Source organism: Schistocerca piceifrons, chromosome 10 (assembly GCF_021461385.2).
Source record: "Schistocerca piceifrons isolate TAMUIC-IGC-003096 chromosome 10, iqSchPice1.1, whole genome shotgun sequence".
NCBI lineage: Eukaryota > Metazoa > Arthropoda > Insecta > Orthoptera > Acrididae > Schistocerca > Schistocerca piceifrons.
Genome location: NC_060147.1, coordinates 74323058 through 74332395, shown reverse-complemented (window position 1 = coordinate 74332395; position 9338 = coordinate 74323058). Strand labels below are relative to the sequence as shown.

General features: G+C 47.7%; 1 pseudogene; it reads right to left on the bottom strand.

The window, feature by feature from the left end:
* Positions 1 to 586: 586 nt before the first annotated feature.
* On the bottom strand, positions 587 to 704 carry LOC124719145 (annotated as a pseudogene).
* Between the last annotated feature and the right edge of the window lie 8634 nt (positions 705 to 9338).

The window sequence follows — 9338 nt, the reverse complement described above, 5'->3', positions numbered from 1 at the left end:
CGCCTTATGGAGGCGCGAGCGGCGCGTACTTAATGCACGCGGGCAGCCGGCGCGACCGACGGACGACGCCACACACGTCGGTGGCGCCGGCGCCGCATTGTGGACGCGGCGGGCGTCGGCCGGCGCCGTGACGCGCCTCGTCAATGGCGCGCAGTCCGTCAGCCAGCCCAGCCCAGCCCAGCCCTGGCCGGCTCTGCTGCCAGGTCGCGCGCCCACACGGCGTAACGGGGCCGCCTGGGCGGGCTTCCATCACTCCGCTTCCTCGAGTCAGCGCGCGCCACCGCATGTCTCCCCGCCCTGAGAACGACTTCCGCACTGCGCCTTGCCTGACAGCCCTATTTCGACGTTTGACGGAATACAGCACAGCACCACACGCTATGTACAGACATGCAAAGTACGGCACTTCGTCTTCAGGCCACGAGTGGCCTACCTGGACCATCCGACCGCCATGTCATCCTCAGTCGAGGATGCGGATAGGAGCACACTGCTCCCCCGGTCGTTATGATGGTATTCTTGACCGGAGCCGCTACTATTCGGTCGAGTAACTCCTCAGTTGGCATCACGAGGCTCAGTGCATGCCGAAAAACAGCAACAGCGCATGGCGGCCTGGATGGTCACCCATCCAAGTGCCGACCACGCCCGACAGCGCTTAACTTCGGTGATCTCACGGGAACCGGTGTATCCACTGCGGCAAGGCCGTTGCCTATTTACAGACATGCGCATTCAAATACAGAGATATGTAAACAGGTGATTGGCAACACCTATATAACACTATAAGTGTCTGGCGCAGTTGTTAGATTGGTTACTTGCTGCTACAATGGCAGGTTATCAAGATTTAAGTGAGTTTCAATGTTGTGTTGTAGGCGGCGCACGAGCGGTGGGACACAGCACTTCGAGGTAGCGATGAAGTGCGGATTTTCCCATATGACCATTTCACGACTGTACCGTGAATATCAGGGATCAGGGAAAAAAAAACAAATCTACAAGATCGCTACGGCCGGAAAAAATTCCTGCACGAACGGGGCCAATGACTGAAGAGAATCGTTCAGAGTGATAGAAGTGCAAACCTTCCGCAAACTGCTGCAGATTTCAATGTTGGGTCATCAACACGTCTGTGTGCGAACCATTAAGCGAAACATCATCGATATGGGCTTTCGGAGCCGAAAGCCCACTCGTGTAGCCTTGATGACTGCACGTCACAAAGCTTTACGCCTGGTGTGGGCTCGTCAACACCGAGACCAGACTGTTGGCGACTGGAAACATGTTGCCTGGTCAGACGAGTCTAGTTTCAAATTGTATCGAGCGGATGGATGTGTACGGGTATGGAATAGTTCAAATGGCTCTGAGCACTATGGGACTTAACATCTGAGATCATCAGTCCCCTAGAACTTAGAACTACTTAAACCTAAGGACATCACACACATCCATGCCCGAGGAAGGACTCGAACCTGAGACCGTAGTGGTCGCGCGGTTCCAGATTGAAGCGCCTAGAACCGCTCGGTCACACCGGCCGGTACGGGTATGGAGACAACCTCATGAATCCATGGACCCTCCATGTCAGCAGGGGCTTCAAACTGATGGACGCTTGTAAGGGTGTGGGGCGTGTGCAGTTGGAGTGATGTGGGGCCCCTGACACGTCTAGATTCTGGAGTCAAAATTCCAGCCTCCGTCAACGATGAACAGCAGTCAAAATTGGGGAATGAAGCAGGCGCCTGCTGTTTAGACCTACAAAGGGCAACGTTTGCTGAACGGTCGTGGAGGACATTCTGCTGGTAACCACTCTGTTCATCTGGGCCGTTAGTTGCTCAACAGTTGCACGCCTGTACAGGTCTCTGTAGCTGTCGTTCACCCCTGTCGCCTACGGCCCATGGTCCACCACAGCCGGCCGCTGTGGCCAAGAGGTTCTAGGCGCTTCAGTCCGGAACCGCGCCGCTGCTACGGTCACAGGTTCGAATCCTGCCTCGGGCATGGATGTGTCTGCTGTCCTTACGTTAGGTAGGTGTAAATAGTTCTCAGTCTAGGGGACTGCTGACCTCGGAAGTTAAGTCCCATAGTGCTCAGAGCCATTTGAACCATTTTTGATGCACCAGGCCTTGGTGCTTATTTTGGATAGCACCATTTTGCCATATTAGGTGTACTTTAATCACGACAACAAATGAACAGGTTACAGAGTTTGCCGTTTCAGAAAAGCTTCCACCCTTGGCCCCAAAGCCGACGATTATGCCCTTTTGAGTGTCAGATAAATCGCTCCTTTCCGCGTTACGACAACAACTGCACTGTTTTCTGCGTTCCCCCACCCCTCCTCCCACCCCCAAAAAAACACTTTGTATACCCTCCACCGCTAGTGCTTCCATCTGCCGTCTGTGAGTGGTCATTGCTTGCTCAGGTGTAACATAAGCGGCGGTAACATTAATGTCACTGGACCGTTTATACAGGCTACACACATAGGCTACTTTCGCTAAATGTGTACACACTGCAGGAAACTATCGCTGACAGTATAATGAGCAGCCGGCCGAGGTGGCCGACCGGTTCTAGGCTCCGCAGTCTGGAACCGCGGGACCGCTACGGTCGCAGGTTCGAATCTTGCCTCGGGCATGGACGTGTGTGATGTCCTTAGGTTAGTTAGGTTTAAGTAGTTCTAAGTTCTAGGGGACTGATGACCTCACAAGTTACGTCCCATAGTGCTCAGAGTCATTTCAACCAATTTTCATGCACCACAGCAAATGAGCAATTGAGCAAATAAGATCATACAAACATATGGTCACAAAAACGTTCCAAAGGAAGTAAATCCACTTGAAGGTGGAGATGCAAGATCTTTGACAATGCAAGTTTCAGTGGCTGAAAGCACATTTCAGAGCGTACCAGGCAAGTGGGAATGTTCTCTCTGTACTAGTGTCTTAGCTGCACACTCAAGAGGACATGAGCTGGAGCACCACACTTTGTACCACCAAAGTCACATCTTCTAGAAGGGAGATAGGGTCACCAATAGGAGGTGAAGTCATGCCTCAACTGTGGGGCGTTGTAGGAGGATGACTGGTCGACTGGTCTCTCCAGGCAGTCGCCAATAATCCCAACCCACACACTGTGTCTGAACCGGTGCTGATGGTTCGCTGCCACTGCCACCATAGTATTCGGACCAGGTGGGTGTTGCGAACGTTGACGACACCACCCCTCGTTAAGGAGGCGTCATCCGTGAAAAGGATGGGTGACAGAAATCCCAGTTCCTTTATGGGATGTGCGACAAACCAGACCGTTGCCGCCGGTGCAAGTCCGAAAACAGTAAGGCCTGCACGCGCTCTAAGGGACACGAATAGTGTCAGTTGTCGTGGGGAAAAAACCAAGGGCCGACTGGCTTACCCCGTGTTAGAGGGTGACCTGCCCTTCCTAAACTGGGGCCACAATCAAAGATCTTTTATCGCCATCGTCGATTGGGTGTACATCACTTGGAACACATTTCCAGTCAAATACCCATATAATCTTTGTTGATTCTTATTCTCTCATGAATTGTTTTCTGCACTTTGTCCCCATTTAGCGAAATAACCGTGACAGCTTGTTTTATGGTTTCTGTTCTTACGTGTTACCTCTTGCAGACGACCTGGCGATTCTATATAATGACATCCCAACGACGCAAAAACAACTGGAAGTTGTTAAATAAACGGGAGGAAGAATGGATGAAATGGCTCAAAGCACTATGGGACTTAACATCTGAGGTCATCAGTCCCTTAGACTTGGATTTACTTAAACCTAACTAACCTAAGGACATCACACACATCCATGCCCGAGGCAGGATTCGAACCTGCGACCGTAGCAGCAGCGCGGTTCCGGACTGAAGCGCCTGGAACCGCTTGGTCACAGCGGCCGGCTGGGGAGGAAGAGTCGGTCTCTAAATATTATTTGAAACAATAAACTACACATCTAGCCACAAGTGGAACCGAAAATTCTAAAAATTAAATACCGGAGAACAGAGAGAGTATCTCAGTTCAGATACCTAGGAGAAATCATACAGGCCTAGAAATGGTTATGCAATTTATTGCCAAAAATGAAAACAGCTTTCTGACTTAAAAGTCATATAGAACAAAAAATGCACCTCTAAATATGCAGAACTGAGACAGTGCAACGCAGGTCATCAAACCAGAATCTGGTCTAAGGCGCTGCAGTCAAGGACTGTGCGGCTGGTCCCGGCGGAGGTTCGAGTCCTCCCTCGGGCATGGGTGTGTGTGTTTGTCCTTAGGATAATTTAGGTTAAGTAGTGTGTAAGCTTAGGGACTGATGACCTTAGCAGTTGAGTCCCATAAGGTTTCACACACATTTGAACAAACCAGAATCTAATTACGGCGCTGAAACGCTCATTTTATACAAAAAGAGAAACTTAGGAGAAATGCGAAAGAAAGAAGAGAAAATGCGGAAATATTTAGATCAAAATTTTACTGAAGAAGGAATGTACAGACTAAGAGAAAAACTATACTAACACTTTTTCAGATATGAAAAATGCAGAGTAAATTCTATGGGGATGGTTAAACAATAGAACCAATCAGATTAACTGCACAGGTCATGTAATTCCATACAAGCCACAGTAAAGCTAAAATTAAAAGAGTAATAAGGATCAGTGCAGTAAAAGAAGATCTGAAGGAAACACTAATAATGTAACTTGATGTACTGGACAGAAAAAAAGACTGTAATAAGGGAATAACGCTGTAAAATGAAAATGTACTCAGTTTTCTTCTGTGGGACTGTTTTTGCACTGTCTTTCGAAGATATTTTCCAATCATTTTGTGAGGAATAATTTACATCTCCTGAGGAAGGATACAAACGCCAGCTTCGAAAGCTTGAGGACATTTTCGGCCTTCACATGACAGTCTTTTCTATGGAGCTTCGGTACTGGAAAAATGCATCGCCTGCTACACACAATCAAATCGCATGACGCTCATTTCTCACACCAGTAACCAGGTTACGCCCACTCGTCATTTGCAACTGGCATAACGCGGATTGCCACATACCTAGCAGAGTGACAACGCGTTCAGATATCACAAGGCTTTCGAAAATAATTTCCGCTCTCTTTGAAACCAGGAGACTCTTACACCTGAATAAGGGTACGGGAGTGGACTTAGAAAACTTGAAGTCATATTCGAACACCACTGAGTGATACGACTGCAAAGTGCAGCGACCTGCGAGACGTATTCTGGTAGCAACGTGGGCGTAGCAGACACCAGGTGATGCTCACTCAGCATTTACAGAACGCATAACTCGACTTGCCATAGCGGACGGAGCGACCACTCCTGCTGATGTAGTTCCGAGCGGCGACTCCCCAGCGGGCGGTTCCTGCATCTGAAGACGGACCCAGCTGTGCGCCGGCCGCCTTGAATAATTCATGCGTCCCGCCCGCAATTACAGCGTCGCCTCTCACTCAGATGCCGCACCACGCCTGTTTGTTTCTTTATACCTGCTTCTGTCCCCGGCGCTTCCTGATGCGTCATTCCTGATTCCAAGAACTCGGAGGGATACTGTCCAACAAGAGTGGGCTTGTAAGCTGCTAAGCAACAGGCATACACGAACTACTGGCGCGTACTGTGTTTGGAGAAACGGAGAGAGAGAGAGAGAGAGAGAGAGAGAGAGAGATAGAGAGAGAGAGAGGGAGGGAGGGAGAGAGATTCAGAATCCAAGGAGCATTTTCATTAGTAAACAATGGTATGGGGCCCAATGAACACATGATGTGACAAGATAGCGAGTTGTGATGTACATGCGTAACATTTATTGGATCTTGCAACCATGATTAATTTATTGTGAATCAATGCTTCCTAAGTACTGTGTCAAGCTGCTGATGTCATTAGCAAGTACTGACCGATGTATGCAATCAAGGGAAGCAAAAAAATGTTCAAATGTGTGTGAAATCTTATGGGACTTAACTGCTAAGTCCATTATAATTATCCGGGCTGTTATGCCGTGGTCGGTTGGTGAATTTTGTCTCAATTCCCAACGTTTCGTCTCCGACTGCGGGAGACATCTTCAAGGGGGTCCGTAGCTTGATGGAAGGTCCAACACACCCACTGGCTCGCTACTGACTGCCGCTAAATTCCGTGTCCGCGCGCTCCCGCGCCGCGGTGTGACTTCACGTGTTTTGAAAACGTCAGTGCAATTGGCCGCTGTCCGCCGCCGACGATCGCCGTTGCCATCACCCAGTAGTGGACGGGTGGTACACATCTTCTTTAACACCGGCATCCATATACCGTTTAATTTCACGCCCTCCTCCTTTCGGTTGAAATTATTTGGGTGTTTAGCGATTTCGATTGCCTCCCTGTAGAGCCTTTCGTAATATCCGCTTGTGGCCGCTAGTACTTGCGTCTCCTCGAAACGAATATTGTGGTTCCCTGGCTGGAAAGCATGCTCCGCAACAGCTGATCGTTCCGTTTCTCCTCTTCTACAATTTCCCTTGTGCTCTTCCAAACGTTTAGAAACAGTTCTTTTAGTGGTTCCCACATAAACATCACCACAGCTGCATGGGATCCAATACACTCCAGCTTTCTCCAATAGTTTGCGAGCGTCCTTGGCAGGCTTAAGGTATTCCTGTATGTTCCTGGTGGGCTTGTAAATTACGGTAATATTCCGCTTCGTCAAGATCCTCCCCATTCTTTCCGTTACATTTTTAACAAACGGCAGGAAAACCTTAGATTTTGCAGTAGCCTGTGCGTCAGGAATACCTTGAAGATGTCTCCCCAGTCGGAGACGAAACGTTGGGAATTGAGACAAAATTCATCAACCGACCACGGCATAACAGCCCGGATAATTATAAAGGACATGATATTTCCGGCCGTGAAAGTCTACATTTTAGTATTAACTGCTAAGGTCATCAGTCCCTAAGCTTACACACTACTTAACCTAAATTAACCTAAGGATAAACACACACACCAATGCCCGAGGGGAGGACTCGAACCTCCGCCAGGACCAGCCGCACAGTCCATGACTGCAGCGCCTTAGACCGCTCGGCTAATACCGCGGGGCCGGCCGGGTGGCCGAGCGGTTCAAGGCGCTACAGTCAGGAACCGCGAGACCACTACGGTCGTAGGTTCGAATCCTGCCTCGGGCATGGATGTGTGTGATGTTCTTAGGTTAGTTAGGTTTAAGTAGTTCTAAGTTCTAGGGGACTGATGACTTCACAAGTTAAGTCCCATTGTGCTCAGAGCAATTTTAATTTTTGAATCCCGCGCGGCTAAGGAAAGCAACATGTGTTGCTCTGCAAAGAGAATGACAATTTGGTGGCTACTTCACGTATCTGACGCAGCACTGGCAAAGCGATCTTACACTGTGATTGGCTACTGTGGTGCTGCAAGCGCGCCAAAACTGGTAACTTCATTACTAGTTAAATACGACTTCAAACAGAAATTTGCGCAGCTGTTACACAGTACGTCACCTACGTAGTCGTTAGGGAGGACTGACCATGAATTTTGCAGTAGCATCACCGAGCAGAAAAGATTATCCAGTGGAATCTCAAATATAACTTTAGGCTTTCAAAGTGAACTCCCGTTCCATTACTGAAGCGTAAGAATTTATTGCTGATAATATAAAATAAACGTCGTGTGACTAGGGCCTCCCGTCGTGTGGACCATTCGCCGGGTGCAAGTCTTTCGATTTGACGCCACTTCGGCGACTTGCGCGTCGATGGAGATGAAATGATGATGATTAGGACAACACAACACTCACTCCCTGATCGAAGAAAATCTCCGACCCAGTCGGGAATCTAACCCGGGCCCGTAGGATTGACATTCTGTCGCGCTGACCACTCAGCTACCGCGGACGGACATTGCTGATAAGGAAACAGAAAGTATGTTCTCATGGCCCACGATACCTGCACTTAGAAACAGTCTGCTTGATATACGGCAAATGTGTTACATTTGATGGAAATGGCATGTGGGCATCACCTGTTCACTCACAGGATTGTCATATGAGTATGTTGTCATCTGATTACGTCTAGCAGGCCATATACTTCCCTAGTGCGAAGAGTGAGTAGAAAAGGTTATCATGTGTAGGCCGAAAACTTTCGAAGCTATCTTCCATACCCTTCCTCAGGTGACAAAATTTATTGTTCACAAAGGTAACTGAAACTGTCTTCGAAAGCTTGAGTGTGAAAATGGCTTTTCACAGACGAAAACTGAACGCATTTACTTTCTACGCACTATTCGAGCATCTCAATCTTTTCCTGCTGGTGTATCAAATCGTGTTATTCGTGCTTCCCTCAGGTCTTGTTTTGCTGCACAAATCCAATTTATCGTTTCAGTAAGATCTGTGCGTAGTCATGTTGTCACGAACAAGGCCTCACAAGAATGAATCGCTATAACTGTGAGCAGAGTGCAAACCTTGCTAGCAGCCTGTTGAGTTGGGTATTGGTGAGATCGAGGATTAGAGTTCTGGTCTGCCCAGTAGCCATTGAAGATGTACTTCGCGCTGCGAGTATGCGAACAATGCTGACCAATTACGTATTATGACAGTTTTATCTATTGTTCATAGTTATGTAAAGTACATTAATTAAATATTTGAATTATTTTCCCTATGGGTTAGTTGATCGCTTATTCATGTGGGCACATGACATAGTGAAGATTATGGTACTGTTGTTTTAAGAAACGTTAACGCAGCGAGTGAAATAACTGGTATCAGTTTAGAAATTGCAACAACGTTACGTAATAGTCTGCTAAACCTGAATATGCAAGTAACGTATAGCAGCAATATTTCTGACTCAAATGTACCTAATCGTGGTTCGACATATCGTATTTCTCTGTGCTGCGGCAACTACTTGGAGTGCAGGCCCAAAGTCAGTGCAATTTACAGAAATTTGTCATCATTTTCGACGCGTTAAAATCCAACTCTTATCCTCACATGGACTGCAGTTTTGTTACAAATGAGGTCCATATCTTGGATACAGTGGTAGGATTTGTAATAAGGGAGGTTGTACCCAAGTAAATAACTTGTGAAATCGTCGTACAAGGCTGTTTTTTTTTTTTAATCCACCAGTCAGACCCCCCCCCCCCCCCAATTCCCGTTCCAGGTCACCGATTCTTTAAAAAATCGAACTCCCAAATAAAAATCAGCTTCAAACGACTGATACTTTACAAACAACACTGTATATCCCGGAGTGAATGACATACAATAATTCAGCAGGTGCATCCAATTATGTATGTGGATACTGTCTCGAAAATGTTGTGGGCGACAAAAATCTTTTTCCCTTCATTATTTTTTGAGGCATGTCAGCGAGAAAAACTTTCGAAAATGTGTGACATCATGTGCAAAGTTTCTTGGAATTCGCTACCGGCTATCATTCTCAAATGCTGTTGAATATCTTCTGGCTGGCC